Source organism: Hetaerina americana, unplaced genomic scaffold (genome assembly GCF_022747635.1).
Source record: "Hetaerina americana unplaced genomic scaffold, ioHetAmer1.1.p SCAF_10, whole genome shotgun sequence".
Taxonomy (NCBI): Eukaryota; Metazoa; Arthropoda; class Insecta; order Odonata; family Calopterygidae; genus Hetaerina; species Hetaerina americana.
The window spans coordinates 49,988,978-50,005,327 of NW_027286070.1; the positions used below are offsets into that span (position 1 = coordinate 49,988,978).

Genomic DNA, 16,350 nt, shown 5'->3' on the forward strand with positions numbered 1-16,350 from the left:
TTTTTATCGGGCTGTGTGGAAAATTACACATGCTTCTTCCAAGAATGGAATGTGTCTCATCATCAGCAGATTGAAAATAAGCGTTTTGGTTTGCGGTAGCACTGTTCTCAGTTCTCAGATGGCCTATTCTTTTCTTCGCGGATTTCTGTCAGTACATTTTTCAATATATGTCTTTGAAAAACACTCCATTGACTTTATTTGCAGTCGTTTTTCTAAATTTTTCCTTTATTATTTGTTACATATGCTCTAAATGACCTTAAAGTTTCCCCTTTGAGCTTGACCCCTTATTCACAGCAGTGCTTTCAAAATGCATGTTTTTACCACCTAAAGTTTTGGGACTTCTTGTTTCATTCTTTTTTCTCGTTCTAAATTTACCAATATATTGGGAGGTGACATTTCTATGCCTACTAATATTATATAATTTCACTGTGAAGCATCCATTAGATACGAATGGAATACTAAAATTTCCCTTGGATCAACTTAAATAAGTTCTTTCGTGTAATGCTTTATGATAGGGTATGCTATATATATTGTGCATCATATACACACCCATTACAGAATCATATCTATAAAATATCGATTTTTATATTTTATATTGTCTATTGTTCACTAAAATTACGGGTCTGTTTGGAAAATAAAAAGCTTTAAACTTGAGAGTAAAATGTGTTTGATGAATGTATGTAATATTGTATTTAAAACCGTCTACATGAAGAGCTCACTATGTGGAATATTGTAACTTTTTGTTGCCAAGATTTTATGAGCTGTTTTTGTACTGCAATTAAACTGTAAAAGTTTTTGTCATTATATAAGTTCAGTGGGCTTCAAAGTATCAACGGATATTCGTTTGAATATCCGTAAGTGAAGCCATATAGACCCAAAAGAAATGCGAACTAAAGTTACATACCTGTATGCTCTGCAGGTTGTATCACTGCTTAGGTGTTTTGAGAGAGAATTTACATGCTCAGCTTTCTTTTGCAGGGTTTTTTCCTCCACAATATCCGATGGTATTTCTCTGCGCTTATATTTTCTTATACACGGGGCCAAGTTATTGAATATGAGCGTGGAAAATCTGAAAATGTGCAAATAAAAGAGATAGAGTTATATTTTTCATTAAAAACCTGCGGGGAGGAGAAAAACCTCAGTAATGGATAGAATTGTAATGAAAATATATAGTAATGAAGTCATTTTGTAACATATGCGAACACATGGAGTTGGGGGGAGATTTATCTCCTCCAATGCTTAAGCGAGCAAAAGAGGAAGATCTAAACGTTTTGAGAAATGGGCGACTTCCGAGACAGGAAAATAAGCTATAATAAATTACAGCGAATATTATATAATGAAAGAGTGACTGCGTCTCGCGATTACCAAATGCCCACGCTGGCAAAGATGATCACATTTAATTATATTTCCAGTAACCATGATTTTCACGTAATTGTTTACCACACTGGAAAATCTTACTTTAATAAGTGCACCACCTCCTCAGTAACTGTAGTTTGCGCCTAATATCCACTCCCAGTTTTCAAAATTTTCTCTTATGTAAGCAAGTGAGATAAGAATACGCTATGGAATGGTCTTTCCCTATCGTTAACTTGGTGGCATGTGTAATTTAAATTACTGCTATCCAGCAAATGTCTCAAAATTTCCAACCTTCTGTTTAATATGGATGATTGAAAGATATACACCTTGAATGAATTCTTTCACCCAATTAATAGTTGTCAAAATTATATCCTGAGATTTCGAGGATTATTAAGTAAAGCCAATCATTCCTGTCATTCAAGGTACCATCAGTTTTCATTATTTTCCGTGTATAGAAGGAATCATTTTTCCATTCTCGTCAAGTCCTTCCTTCCAAATAGGCAGGCACTGTACCTAGAATGAATGCTACCAGGAAAATGTAGATTTCGAGAATAGGAATTTTTATACATCTCTTTCAAAAATCCCAAATGAGCACTGTGAGGACTGGTTCAATTTTCGTTTAAGAGCGAAAGTTTGCCCAAAATTAAAGTTGTATACATCCGTGGTCTACGACATACCTTAATCGGAGATAATTTTAAAGACGGAATGAGCGTGCACGAGAATATATATTCCCTTTCTAATGTTGGATATAGTGTAGGTTCTATAATATCTCCCTCATTGGAAATCGAGCCTTACCCAACAATCCTTCACGAATTTTCTATTTATACCCATCTTGTGAAAGGTGCTTGATTGAAGGATTGCCGTAATTGTATTCGCGTGTATTCACAGCGACGAACTGAAAGCTAATTCGTCCTAATGACGCTTCTCGTATGTTGAACATGGAATTCATCTGTGCGTCCAATCAATAACTGCCATTCAAATCCATATCCCACTCAGATTCAGTCAGTGTTTTGCGCACCCATAATATCTTTCACTTCAGATTTATGGATTCTGAGTTATTTGCGGTGATGAAATCGTGAGCTCTTAAAGAAGAAATGTTAGCAACCAATGAAGGGCGCGCAAATGGCTGGGTTGCCACGAACATGTGGAATGGGAGACGGTTTTAAAAATCAGGGTCGAAAGGGTGATACCTTGGTTTAGGTGCTAGAGGGTGGGGAATTGGAAGGAGATGGGGAGAAATGGACGGGGAGGAAAGGGAAAGGAATGAAAAATCCGTGAGGGGGGAAGGGCTCACGGTACGAGGGCTACCTTGTGTAGTGTGTGACAGAGGAGGAGGCGAAGCGGGAAGGGGCGGCGGATGGAACATCGGCCTTTTGTAGTCGGGGGTGATAGCGCGGCCGCTATCTCACCGGTCCCTGCCGAGGGCCATATGAATGGTTCCCTCTTTCGCACCACCTCCTTGTTTTGGAAGGAGTCAGGGGTGGTGGTGCCAGGGCCTAGGGAGGGATAAGATGAATGCTTCTGGAGAGCATGGGGCTTACAGGCGTGTCGGTCGGAGCAAAATAGGGGGGAGGGAGAAATTTGGTGGTAGCCGTGAATAAAAGCGAGACAATGGCGTTGATTGTACAGGAATTTATTTCCTCAGTGACAGCCGCTTGGACACGCGCCTTTGAGATTACCACATGGCGGTGGTTATTTGTTTTATTTTAAACGAACCCGGAGTCCGAATTCGGGGACACCTACAAATTCGGCCCTGTTGTTAACTTTGTTCAGTCCGTATGAGAGGGTCAGTCCTGAGTCTCGATCCCCTTCCATGCGAACTTAAAATGTTCTCTCTTCAGTACAGAAACACTCTCTTGGCCTCGCAAAAATAAGTCGTTTCCATCTCCTTTATTTTCATTTTCGGCACCTTATCTGCTCAATCTCGGTGATTTTCGTCCTGCTTTTTAGGAACGCCGTTAATTTGAAGTCTAAAGCAAAAATTTTAATTCCTGGTCAAAGAAAAAACGCTTATAAAAGCTTGAAAAACATGAACATTTTTTTAAGCCATTAAGTTATTACTATGCATAGCAGAATTCTGAAATATATGGGAATTAAATCCAAAAAATTTGCATTTTTGGAGTTTTTATTTGTTTGTCAATCTAGATTCTTCAAAATTTTGTTCTAAGAGAAACAAGAGTACTTATCAGATATTTCTATAGTGCTTTCAATTAAGCTATTCTACAGTGGTAATACTTTTAGGACTCGGCTCTCATCAGAGCCCTTACAGTGCTGAGTTCCATAGCCATCCTACGTACCATACTCACGTAATTTCACTATAGGGAATATAACGTTTAGGAAATGAAATGAAAAACGCAATTTATAACTCAGTAATCCAAAAATTTGTAAAGTAAAACCTAAAATATATTTGGTATGTCATTATTTTACTTATATGTTCTAGATTGAGATAGAAAATCATAATTTATGTTTTAGTACATGAGAAGCCTGATAAGTTGCATTGAGTCATTAATTATAATTAATCGCCTAAGGTAACAGCTAAAAATATAATAATATTGACGTAGTCTGAAGAATTTATTACACTCACTTAATGTTTGAAGGAGCCCACACGAACTCTGGTAACAGGACATTAGTATTCGAGTCTGTTGCCCCTTGTCCTGTGGGTGGAACTCAATTGGCGTAGTTATTGTAAACCGCGCAGGACATGGCACGAGTGAAGGACGGGCTTAAGCCGAAATGGATTCCTCTTGATACGGGTGAGGGTGCTTATTTGCCGCAAAATTTATCTCCCGCCAGGAATGGGGGCCTTAAGAGTGGAATCTGTTTATTTTGTCCAAGAGTGGGAGGAGGCGGGAGGAAGATGGAAGTTGGAGGGAGGGGGTGGCGGGGGCAGTGGGACCGTGGGTGATGAAAGGGAGAGACGGCCGTGCGTTCTAATTGGGCCTAGCTCCAAAGCGACAAAGAGAGTGGAAGAAGACAGGGGAGAAACATGGACCGGGCGGTCGATGAAAGGGAACGGAGGGAGTTAAGAAATGGAAAGGGAGGACGCGGTGACACCGAGAAGATGGAAGGAAAATAAACTTAAGGACCTTAATGTTTAAGGCGTACCGAAGCGATTTCTCCCCGAATCTGTTCATTCTCCGAGGCCGATATTTAGTAAATTCTTCTGATCTCCAGTATTGGTGTTCGGTAGGACGCAAATTAATACATGTTCACGATGGTGAAATATGATGCCTTAATGTATCCTTTCAGAGCAGGCTCGTATTGCGAAAATCTAAATATTTCGCCACATATCAATGTACGGGTAATGAGCGTGCTGTAGTCCACATTTACGGGTAGTCGTGTTATCGTCAGATTTTATAAATTTCTTCTCCATCAACTGAGTGATAAACCAAAAATTCTCCATGTTAATTTATCTTCATAAATCAAAGTGATTGATTCAAGAACTCAATGTTAGGAGATATCGGAAAATAAGAGCTTTTCACCCTTTGAGCCCAAATGTTTAGCAAGATATTTTCGTGATATACGTCTAGCAAAGAGGAAATCTATGTCTCAAATCAACTATATTGAGTTGATGCACAGAGATTTTGTTATTACGTGATTATTTTAAGATTGTAATTTCGAACGGGTATGATATTATAACATGGCATTGTTGAGAATTCTTCTTGAACCTTCTTGAGTACCTCGTATAATTTTTAGCGTCCTTCAATTCTTTTCGCCGGTATCATGAGAGGTAGTCTTTCTCTTCATTTTTATATTTCATTTCGCTGTGTAGTGACAGGCTCTGTCCGGACTGACAATCTCATCCCCGTTGCTTCGAAGTGCTCAGGGACTTGAGGGTCCTTTTTGTGTTGTTAATTACCATAAATTATCTCATGCACATGGGACCCTTGCTTGATATTCTGGAATAAAATTTCTGATTTTATCATCACGCGTGAACCGTGCAATGCAGTGCAGAAACCCACCTTGGTGGCGACGGTACAACTTCGGGGGGGGGGGGGAGGATTACAAGCCATCACTGGTGAAATGAGTGAGAGGAGGGTGGAACAAAGATGAGAGGAGCAAGCGCTCAGAATAGCTCTGATTTCGGAGGGCGACGCATTTCTAGGATTGCTTTTGCGCCGTCATCCCTTGAGTCCTCTTTTTCACACGATTTCAAAATAGCCACCGGAATTGGTCATTGGAAGGTGGTAACAACTGCGCTCCGGAATTCTGAATCGGGTGAGGAAAGATGATGACATTGAATTAGTATCTTGCGATTCCTCATGGCCGGTTCAATCCTCGAAGTGGAGAAAAATGATGCCAAATCAAAAACATAGTATTTTGACAAGAGAAATTTAGCGTATATTATCATTTTAATTTAGAATGAAAAGAAAATTTTCCTTTCCTAATCTGACTTTGGTAAATGAAGGCATAACTAACAAAAACTACATGGATTTGGAACTTTGGATATACTATGTCCAATTATCATTGATTGGACAAGTGATGATCAACTTGGACTGGGAAACATACATGTGACTGGCTTATGTAAGGGATATCTGAGGTTACACAGCATTACTTGTCTATGATTTCCTTTTATCCCTCTCATGCGTGTATCTTGGACCCTTGATAAAGTAAAAATCATTAATATTACTATATATGTTGACTAGCTCCTAGAAATTATCTACTGAATCTGTAACGTTCGCAAGAAATAATTATTTCCTTTCTTGTACAAATTATTTTGCTGCTATTCAATCCTCATCACTTCAGCAAACATTTCTTATAGGTACTTTCTCCGTTGTAATTAATTCAAATTCTTACACTTGAAATAGGATCGGTAACTATGGTTCATTAACGTCCTGCATGAAAAATTATTGATGATAACAAATTGGAACGTCACCTTTGTACTTATATTAAGTTTAATGTAGCCTTATGTGCGAGCATTTAGATTCACATTTTCGACTTTTTTCGAATTTTCGACAATTATTGAAATTTTTTAAACCTTAAAATACTAAAGAAAAGTTATAAACGGAAGAACTTCCTAATTTTAAAGGTTTTTTCGAGATTTTCGGCATACATGATAATTAAACTGATAAAAGAACCGCCACAGCTTTCAACTCAAAGGTTGGGGAACATAAAAAAGTTGATTAAACCTTGTCCTAGAATTAGAATATTATCAGGACGATCGATTTCAAATCAAATAAAAGATTCATTTTGTGAAGTGGATCCATTATGAACGATTTTGTCACAATATTAACTTCATTATTAAGAATAGGAATATGGTTTTCCAGTGAATAGAGCGCTGGGCTTCTAACTTAAGGGCCTAGGTTCGACTGTAGGTGACGCTTCTAGGCACCCTCAGCTTAACCCAAGTCGTGGGATTTTTCGGTTACTAGCTCTTATTGGGAAACTGCGGGCGGCACTGGGAAAGGGACTTCCTTCCCCCCTTATCCTGTTCTGTGAATTTCACACGCAGTTGGGCTTTAAACATTGGGAGAGCTCTACCCTCATCTATCAAATCTGCCTTCGGTTTTTATTATGGTGTTTTCTTTTCTAAGTATTTAATCAAAGTTTTCTCTTCGTGTATTTATTGGAGATTAATTATGATTTCATTTCCAAAACAGCAAAGTTTCTAAGGCCTTTCTGATTCGTGGTTCCATTGAAATTTTAATTAGCGATTGTGCCTTCCCCGATAACATTTTTTAATAAACTCCACACTATAGATTGCTTAGAATCACAAATTGTGCCTCCCAAAATGAAAAAAAACTGCCCTATGAAAATCGCCACACATTTCGGAAATTCTCCCCTATTTAGATTTTATTCAAAGTTTTTGAATCACAATCATCACTCATAGAGCAATAGTTTTTCTTCTCAGTCCACGGGTTGTTGTTCAATATTCTGATGCTCTTCGAAAATTTCCGTGTAACTCCATATCCCACCTGAATTGGGGCGAAAGCCTTAGCGGTTATGCGTTGAAAGTTGCACGAAGTGTGTTTGTCTCCGACCTCCAAACGCACTTAGCTACATTTAATTAGCAGTCATTTCAAAACTACGTATACTACTCGGACACCACGGAACTTTCTCTCCTTCAATCCGTCTACATATATTCAAGGTTAGCGTACACATTACGTTTTTATCATGCATTTTATATAATTTTAAATAAAAAGTGGTGGCTTCCATTCCGCCTATTCATGTGAGTTGTGTTTTTTATTTTTCATCACAATCTCCTTAATTTCGGCGTAAGTATTTTCTTATGAATAAAGTAATCACGGAATGAACATAGGCTTTTTACAAAATGATGCAATATAAATTGAGTAATTTTTTTTAGAAAAGAGTAAACTGTGAGACAAGGGTAATTTTCCTCGATTGTGATGCACCCTATTACACTCTCGTGCATAATTTTATACCGTGATGTAGCCCTTTAATTTTACAGTAACTATGAAGTAAAACGATGAAGGGAAGATTGAAAAACCTACAATAATAAATATTATGATTTCGCAAAAATTAAATCCTCATCTTCGACTAGCCTTCCTAGGATTGATTAGCACACCCAACTCTCCGCTCAGCCCTCTTCTCGACTGAAAATTTGTTCTCATATTTCTTTGTTTTCACGGTTGCCATTTTTATCATCATGTAGATGTTTCCTCTTTAATTTTCCCTGCTCACTCTTCCTTGCTAAACGCCCTTCATCAAATTATAATATTTCAAATCGTATCCGATTGTCTAGACCTTTTCCCGCTCTTTTCCAGAGACTTCCATCTTTTCCGACTCATTGCCAAACCTCTTCTTTAGCTATTCGACCCACCCATTTATCATTTAGGTGGGAATTCTTATGTATCATTCTGTCTCTGACTTCGCTTGTTTTTTTGTCTTTGGCGTTGAATTTTGCACCCCTCTCCACGAGTGTACTGTTCTTATTTCTCTGTTATGCTATGACAGGGAAAAAGTTGAATGTTTTTTGTATGGGTCCGCCTCCAAACAGCGTTCCTCTAATTTCATAAGTTCTCAGAGGTTAATAATAAAGATCACGGATTAAGGTTAACTTCATTATGTAGTAAACAGCCTCCTCAATCCATGCCTAATCGTGATGCCTTCACAACTTAGTTAAGCTTTTCTTATAGCTGCCTGAATTTAACGCAGCCTGTTGGTCGACCTTATTGCATTAAACATTGATCATGTGTGCGCAGAATAGGCTATACTTTGTCCTTTTTGATGCTATAGATTTTTTCTCCAAGACAACAAATGTGATTACGTTGGCGGATACCTACATTTCCTCCTCTAATGATAACTTAACAGCTGAAAGTCTTCTTTTGTCACTGTTTTTTCAAATTTAAAATTGGATTTCAACTTGGAACTCCACTGTTTAATGTTTCATTCTAAAGTAAGTAATCGTAATAAAATTTCCGATTCATCATTCTCTCACACTGGATTTCAGGTACGCAAAACTATACATTTATTGACTTCTTTTTTAGTTTAAATATCACTAAATTATTCGTGAAATCCATCACTGCTTTCCTATTTCAGTTCACGTCGGAGGTTTATTTTTAAACCTTCGTATTTTTAATCCTCTCCTTTGCTAAAGTCTCACTCCATTGATATCTGAAGTTAAAAACTCTGAATAGCTTCATCTACCCCCAGGAATTTATTATGTGTGCAGATTCCTTATTGTAAAACTACACTTTTTAACAAAGAAATTTTTATTCTATCGATTTCATTATCAGTATTTTAATTTTCGACTAGTTCGTTTTTTATATTGTTTTGAAGTTTTCCTCATTCATACTTCGAATTTTAGATCACATTTAATTAGGCTTAATTCGATTATATCTTCCATGGAAAGCATAAATTTTCTTTATCTTAAATATAAGAATAAATTTGAAGTAACACCTAAGATTTCGCGTTTTCACAGAATATCTCTTAAATGGATATAAGGAGTCTAATACTTATCTCAAATGTAGCATACTCATATTCCCATTTCGAATGGAAAACATCTCCATTTTCAGTTTTTTTTGCCATGATTGTCCAAAGTTCATGAATATTATTTGGTGATTTGCTAGTTACAAATGTAAATACATAAATTTGCTAAATTAGTCTTTTATTTCTTGTGGGCCATAAAGCCCTAAATCTTGAGAAAAGTCTGCTTTCAGGATGATGGCTAATATAAAGTAGTAAATCATCTGGTGTATTCAATGAAATGTGAATTGTCTGCCTTGCAAAGTTGCCTTCGACCTTCGAGGCAAATTCTCCGTTATGTTGGTCGCTGGCCCGAAATGAATCAAATACTAATTCTCCTCAGTTTAGAGAGAATAGCGATCACTAGCTCACCCTTTTTGTAAAAAATCATTTGAATTGATTTAGCAAGAATTATAATTGTGGACGGACAACTCTGGAAAGGATCTGGCGTTAGTACGATTACTTTGACGACGGCAGTGAATGGTTTGTTATCATTAATTTCCTATTAGGGTCACAAAATTTCCGGAGTTTCGCACGATTTTATATACGAGTAGAAAACGAATTGGCTAGTGCAATGCAATAAAATATGGCAGCGGTGGGATTCGAACCCACGCCCTTAACGGACTGGTGCCTAAAACCAGCCCCTTAGACCACTCGGCCACGCTACCGTTGTTACAAGAAGTGGACTGTTAAGTAATAGAATACAGTAGGTATACCGCAGTTAAACGTAGTTACGTTAAACGTACTTAAACGTAAACGTACTTAAACGTACTTAATTGCTGATGGCTCAATGGTAAAATTTAATTCACTTTGAAAGGAGCAAAAGGCGACGTATTATTTTGGATTGACGAATAAGACATATATCGTCTGCGCACCTTTTCCACTTTTTATCCTCGTTTATAGTTTGATAAATCAGCGACCATGTCGGCCAGCTTATTTTTTTTCACCTACGCTTCATGGCTTACGACCAGATTTCGTATTCCATTGAAATCTTACACCAGATCAGGTAAGCAGCTGCTGACGTTTCGTGAACCGACTGTGTCATTGCCCTAAGCCATTGAGTAAAGCCATCGATCTTTTGCTTGGTAAAAGTAGAACTTTACATGCAATATAATGATATTACTCGCAGCTACGATAGAGAGCTCGTATTTCACATGAATTTATTGATCACACTTTGAAATGTGAGTAACAGACATGATCAGAATAGTCTTTTGAAAGAACTTTATCATTCCATGTTCTCTCGTAAATGAAATAATTGAAAGGTGGGAGTAAACTTAGAAATAATGACGGTGAGCGTAGATAAAAAATAATGAATATTTCATGGTGATCGTTTTTCTCTGAAAGATGCTATTCACGAAGAATGGGGATATAAAAGTTGTGGAATAAAATCTTTTGTTTTCAGTATGACTTCCCATTTAATATTTCTCTCGTATAATACGAAAATCCCTAGCTCTGCACTATCGAACAGGCTGTGAGTAATCATGGAAGACATGAGCAATGTATGCATATAGGAATCTAATAGTCGCAAGTTTTTAAATACATTTCAGAATAGCAATATGAGTTAGACTAATGGCTAGCTGTCACCTATGCCATGTATACTCTTCGCTGAATCTCGGTAGTAAATATTAGATTTCACATATGAGCGTGCCTTTTGGTAACGACCTTGAAAGTTAGTTCATCATTTATAAGTGGACAGTGTATGTATTCCACAATCTCTTGCTTAAACTTCTTTACTACGATGAAACCTCTGTATTATTCCCAGTAATTTCCGAGGGGAAACCAATTGTTAAGCATACATATATTAAATGTAATTGCTTAATGTAACTGAATTTATAAAGAAACGTCATATTGTCTGATTAGATATTTTAAAAACATTTCAAAGACATGCAGAAATTTCGTTGGGAGAAGAATCACTTGCCTCCACCAGGACTTGAACTTGAATGTTTTCAAATTTTGGTCAAGTTCTTTAGCAAATTAAGCCACCGAATCCTATCTGAATATAGATTCTCATCAGCGGATGACTACGCTTAACAAACAGTCACGACATCTGTCGCAGTTCTTTGAAAATATTGCATTTTCTTTTGTCGGCAAGAATCACATCGTCTCAGCCTCAAATATACAAGAACAATGATGTCAGATTACCTCCCGATATTTATCCTCATTTTTCTATGAAAACAATTAACTGAACGATAAGCTCCATTCATTCTCCATGGAGTACAGCACGCAGCCTCCACGAAGGATTGTTAAAACAAACGCGAGAGTCATTTATTAGCAGCGGCGGGAATAAATGGCTGAAAACTTAACGACCGCGGGGGGAAGTGGACATGCAAGCTCACTTCGCTTCGACTTGAGCATTGTGCGTCTTTAAACCTCAGAAATACGACTTGCGCCCGCGACGGTCGGAGAAGTGATTATGAGATGAGTTCGAGTCTGGGCGTGGCAATTGGCTCGCTCCGTTTTGATTCATGTCGACGGATGAATTCGTACCCTTCTCCCTCCCGTCGCCCTCACGCTCCCCGTACACCGCATCTCGGAGTCTTCCCTTCCACCCATCTCTCGTCCTCGCTCCACCACACAAACGTGGACATCCCCATTTCCACCCCGTCTACTTCGTAGCATTCCCGGGGTATGCTTGAGAATACCATCCCTTTTCCACCTCCCCTGTCGATTCGATTGGGAGATTTCGTGGTCCCGAGTTCCGAGAGAGAGAGAGAGAGAGATGCCTTCCTCTCCTGGGCCTCACACCCCCTCTCCCTCACCCCCTCCCCCCTCCGGAGGCGGTGTATCTGGTTACGGTGCGAGAAGCGAGCCACCGCGGTCTCCTGCCGGAGCAGGCGCGTCCGCCCGGATGACGGGAAGTTGGTGCTGGTTGGCCGTTCCGGCGCGGAGGGAATTCGCCCTTAATCAATTCCCAACTTCCTCCATCCCGCGACTTATTTTTGGAACGCGAGTGTCTCTTTTTTTTCAATCCCCTCCTCATCTCCCCACCTCGTCGTAGCTTTCCGCTCCGCTCTCCGATTAGGCCCCGTAAATTTAGTGATTGAGGGAGGGGAGCGGCTCTGGTATCTTTTTAGCCGATCGATTTCCGCGATATCTTCCCATCGCCAGTCGATGAAGTCGTATTATTCACGCTCTCCCTCCCTCTTCCCCCGCTTCCACCACTGAAAAGGAAAACGGACGCTCCTCCTTGGGAATTGATTCCGCTGAAATTAAGGATGTGCGTGAAAAGAATGAGCTGAATTTGCTAACCAAATAACCCGATTAATAACGTGCTTCGCCTTTAAGTGCTGTGGTTCTTTGGGATTTGGTCGAGTGCATATTTTATACCTTTCATCGAGGGCTAATGGCCATATTTAATCTTCTGGTTGATCCAAAGCGTGAATTCCCCTTGAGAGTGAGACCAGGTGAGTCCCAGCTGTTGAAACATGTACACGTTCTTGAGAAATCTTATAAACGTCACCTTTAAAACTTTGAATTTAAATGGTCAATGTTCAAGGTAAACTAAATATGATTTGAAAAATGTATAGAATTGACCTAGCAGAATTAATGAATTCAACGTTAATATAGCTATGCTAAAAGGTTGGGTCCTTATTTCTGCTCCCCGAATGTATATGAAATGTCCACGGAACGTGGTAGTCTAGTAGGTAGAGCGCCGGACTACTAATCAGAGGGGCTGGGATCGATTTCGGGTGACGCGTCTGCGAATCCTCGGCTTCACCCAACTTGTTTGATTTTTCGGGTGCCAGATCTTCCTGGAAAATCATAGTTGGCATAGAGAAATGAACTGACCAACCACCCCCTACCATGATGCATGACTTTCACACGCCATTGGGCTTAGTAATAGTTGAGCTCTATCCTCACCTATCAAACAGATATTCTGGTTGAAAACTATGTTTAGGTAAATTGCTTTGCTAAAAAGGACAGAAAAGGTAATGGGGCTACAGTTATTTGCTACTGTTGTTCCAAAAATATCTATTCGGTCCTCTTTTGACTCGTCTATAGCAATAGGCGAAAGAAAACATCCCTATACTTGATGAAGTTTTCTCGGGCCTTCCACCGGGTCAGGGGTTCCATGTTTGCCGACATTTCGATGCCCGAATCGTGCAACGTCCTCAGGGATGACGATGAACGAGTAGGGCATCGAAACGTCGGCCAACATGGAATCCCTGACCCGGTGGAAGACCCGAGAAAACTTCATCAAGCAAATAGGCCGGGAAAGCACCAGATCTTACTATTCCTATATATGTTCCGGTGGTTTAATGCTCAGTCATAAATTTAAAACGAGGATGATTGCATCCTTTTTTTATTTAATAAATGTCTCACTGTAATCTCATACTTATACCAAAAACATTAATTTTTCATTCTATCAAATGGACCCATATATTTCCAATTCATCGATTTCTTCTATAATCAAATTTCTAATCTTCTTCTCTAAAGACGTCATTTGCCGTTATAGAGTATCTCTACCGAAAATTGCTATAAAGGTTGTCGGGACTTTATAAGAATATTAAACATTTAGATATCGCGCTTTTTCTTTTTAAAGTTAATATGGCGTTCTGATCAATATTTTGTTGTTTTTGCAACCCATTTGTGCATTCTGCAAACCATTCATTGCTAATATTTAAATCGCTTATCTTTGTAAGTTCCCAATCATAATGATATTTTAGTGTATGCTATATTCTTTTAAATCATTTCTTTATTTGTTAAAATCTGTGTGCATTTAAGCCAGGCATTTTATAAAACTCAAATTATACGCATGGGCTCATGCAAGCTTTTCATTTCCCAATCTTCACATTAATTTTATCCACACTTTCCGAGGCTCTTGATTTGCAGGCATTTTAAAACGGTGGATTTTATATCCAACACTAGTCATCGCAGGCAAATTGGCCCTGTCAAACACCAAAACATGTGTCTGACGCCGTCAAGTAAAAATGTACGGTCGCGTAAATGCTATTTGATTATGCATACCTGATTCTTCGCAGACAATTTACGCTTTGGTCTCGTTCGCTTTAATGTTATCATTGATCTTTTATCAAACCTTTATTAAACGGGTCTTAAAATGTAAATTTTTCACGGGAAGAAATAAAGTAGTATCGAATAGAGTTTTCTAATGGATACATATATCTCATTTATCGCCATTGCATCCTCTCTACCTCTCCCTCCCTCTCTATCTTCCTTCGGTTTGTAGGTATCCTCTTAGCATTATCACATCCGGACCGCGTACAAAAGATCCTCCCTTAATGTATGGACCTCGTGGGCTGAGGAGCCCTTCTTTATCTTACCCAGTGACATCCTAGTTTCCATACTTATGCGTTGGCGCCCGTGCGGTCATAACTAACGGCTTTTTAAAGATTTAAAACATGGTCGTTGAAGAAAAAATGACGAAACGAGAAGGTACCCACTTCCATCTGGGCACGAGACTTGAATCGGAGCCAGCGGGTTCGTCGGTTGCCAATGCGACCGTAGATCCTTTATCTTTTTTTACGCGAAAAGCCATGTGCCTACCTACTTCTTTTATTCCTCATTGGATCGCTCCCCGTAAACAAGCGAGCAAACAAACGCCCTGACACCTAACTACGCCCGCGGTGCCGCCCGCCAATGAGCGACACGTGTCGTCCTGTATCGTTCGCATTTCGATTTTCATGTTTCTACGGTATTTCTACTCTCCCCCGCCCATTCCGCAAAAGATGGCTGCGTGGCAGTGTTCCTTCTGTCCCACGGATGGAGCCTCCTCTCTTGTCGCTCCTTAGTTACTTTTGCTTTTTTTAATTCTTTCGATGTTCCTGTTCGATCTTCCGCAGCTGTTACGGTTCACCCCTCTCTCCTCTATCGGCTGGAACTGATTGTTCGAGCACTACAATGACCCGATGGGGAGCAATGAATAAGGCAAAGGGAAAATGTTTTCGGGGCCACGCCCAATTTTTAAGGACGCCCCCCCCCTCATTCCCCACTCGTCCCCCTTTCCCTGCCCCCTCTCGACCCTTCTCTTCCACGGGGCGCGACGGCCATCGGCTCTCTTCAATCTAGCGTCGAATAAATGATTGATGGATAGCGCGCGGGAAGAATCAATGAAAATTATATAGCTCATTTTAGAGTAGCGGAGGCAGCCGAGAGGAAGGTTTGGACTTTTTGTGTCCGCTTCGTTTCCACCGTCCAGAGTTTCCCCTTAATGTTATGGCTCCCTCATCATTTTTTTTCATCGGTGTCCGGCCCGAATGTGTATCGATTCTAGACGTAGCGTGGCTTCGGCTTACTTCTTTTTATTTGATCCAGGCCGGCCGTCTTCTAATAATAAATTAAGGATTTCTTCACCTCGGACGACTGAGGTGAGGTCGAACTCTCTCTCTCTCCCTCTCCCTCCAGCGCCCGTCCTTTATCGATGGGCGTTTGTACCTCCCCACTCCTTTTTATTTCTCCCCCTTCCTCTGAACTCCTTTCCCTTCATCTGTCCGTAGTCATCCTATTAGAGTCTCATCGTTTGGAGCTCTGCCCTCCGACTCGTTTCAATTATTTTGATCGGATTGACGGGAGGTAAGTTTTATCGGCGTCCCGCGTCCTCTTCCTCCTCAACGTTTGACTCCACGTTAACCCCAAAATCTCAGGTGTACCGGCTTCCCAGTTCGAGGGCTTGTGCTTGAATCCAGTCACTTGCAGAATTTATTTCAGGGCCATCACGATCCCTACTTGGGGTACCATGTGAAGAGTGCTTTAGATGGAGTGCGCTATCCGTCAGATGGTAGGCTAAACTGTGGACCCCTTGGCGTCATTCGTTAAGATTAGGCTGATTCCAATTAGGGTGCTCCTCTACCTTTCCCTTATTCCCTGAAACGTCTACGAAATGGCCCACCTATCTTTAATAACGCAGGTGACTTCAACTGTCGGTCGCTTCTCCCAATGACTGAAAATACCCTAACCCTACCCAGAGATCGCGGTTTCGATTCCAGCCTGGATGAGTTGCCTCATAAAAGATCTTAGTTGTTTGTGATTTTCTGGGCTGCTAATTCTATACCTATGTTACTTGATTATCTCAGACAGAGACCATCTTGGGTGTCTAATGATTATTTGCTG

At 39.9% G+C, this 16,350-nt stretch overlaps 1 protein-coding gene and 1 non-coding gene across 2 annotated transcripts in view; one reads left to right on the plus strand and one right to left on the minus strand.

Moving 5' to 3' along the window:
- The window catches only part of Wnt2 (Wnt oncogene analog 2), a 320,844-nt gene that overhangs the window by 46,244 nt on the left and 258,250 nt on the right, over positions 1 to 16,350 (plus strand). The gene's annotated exons all lie outside the window — the stretch shown is intronic.
- TRNAL-UAG (transfer RNA leucine (anticodon UAG)) lies at positions 9,870 to 9,950 on the minus strand. Its single transcript has one exon. It is a non-coding gene; the product is annotated as a tRNA-Leu (tRNA).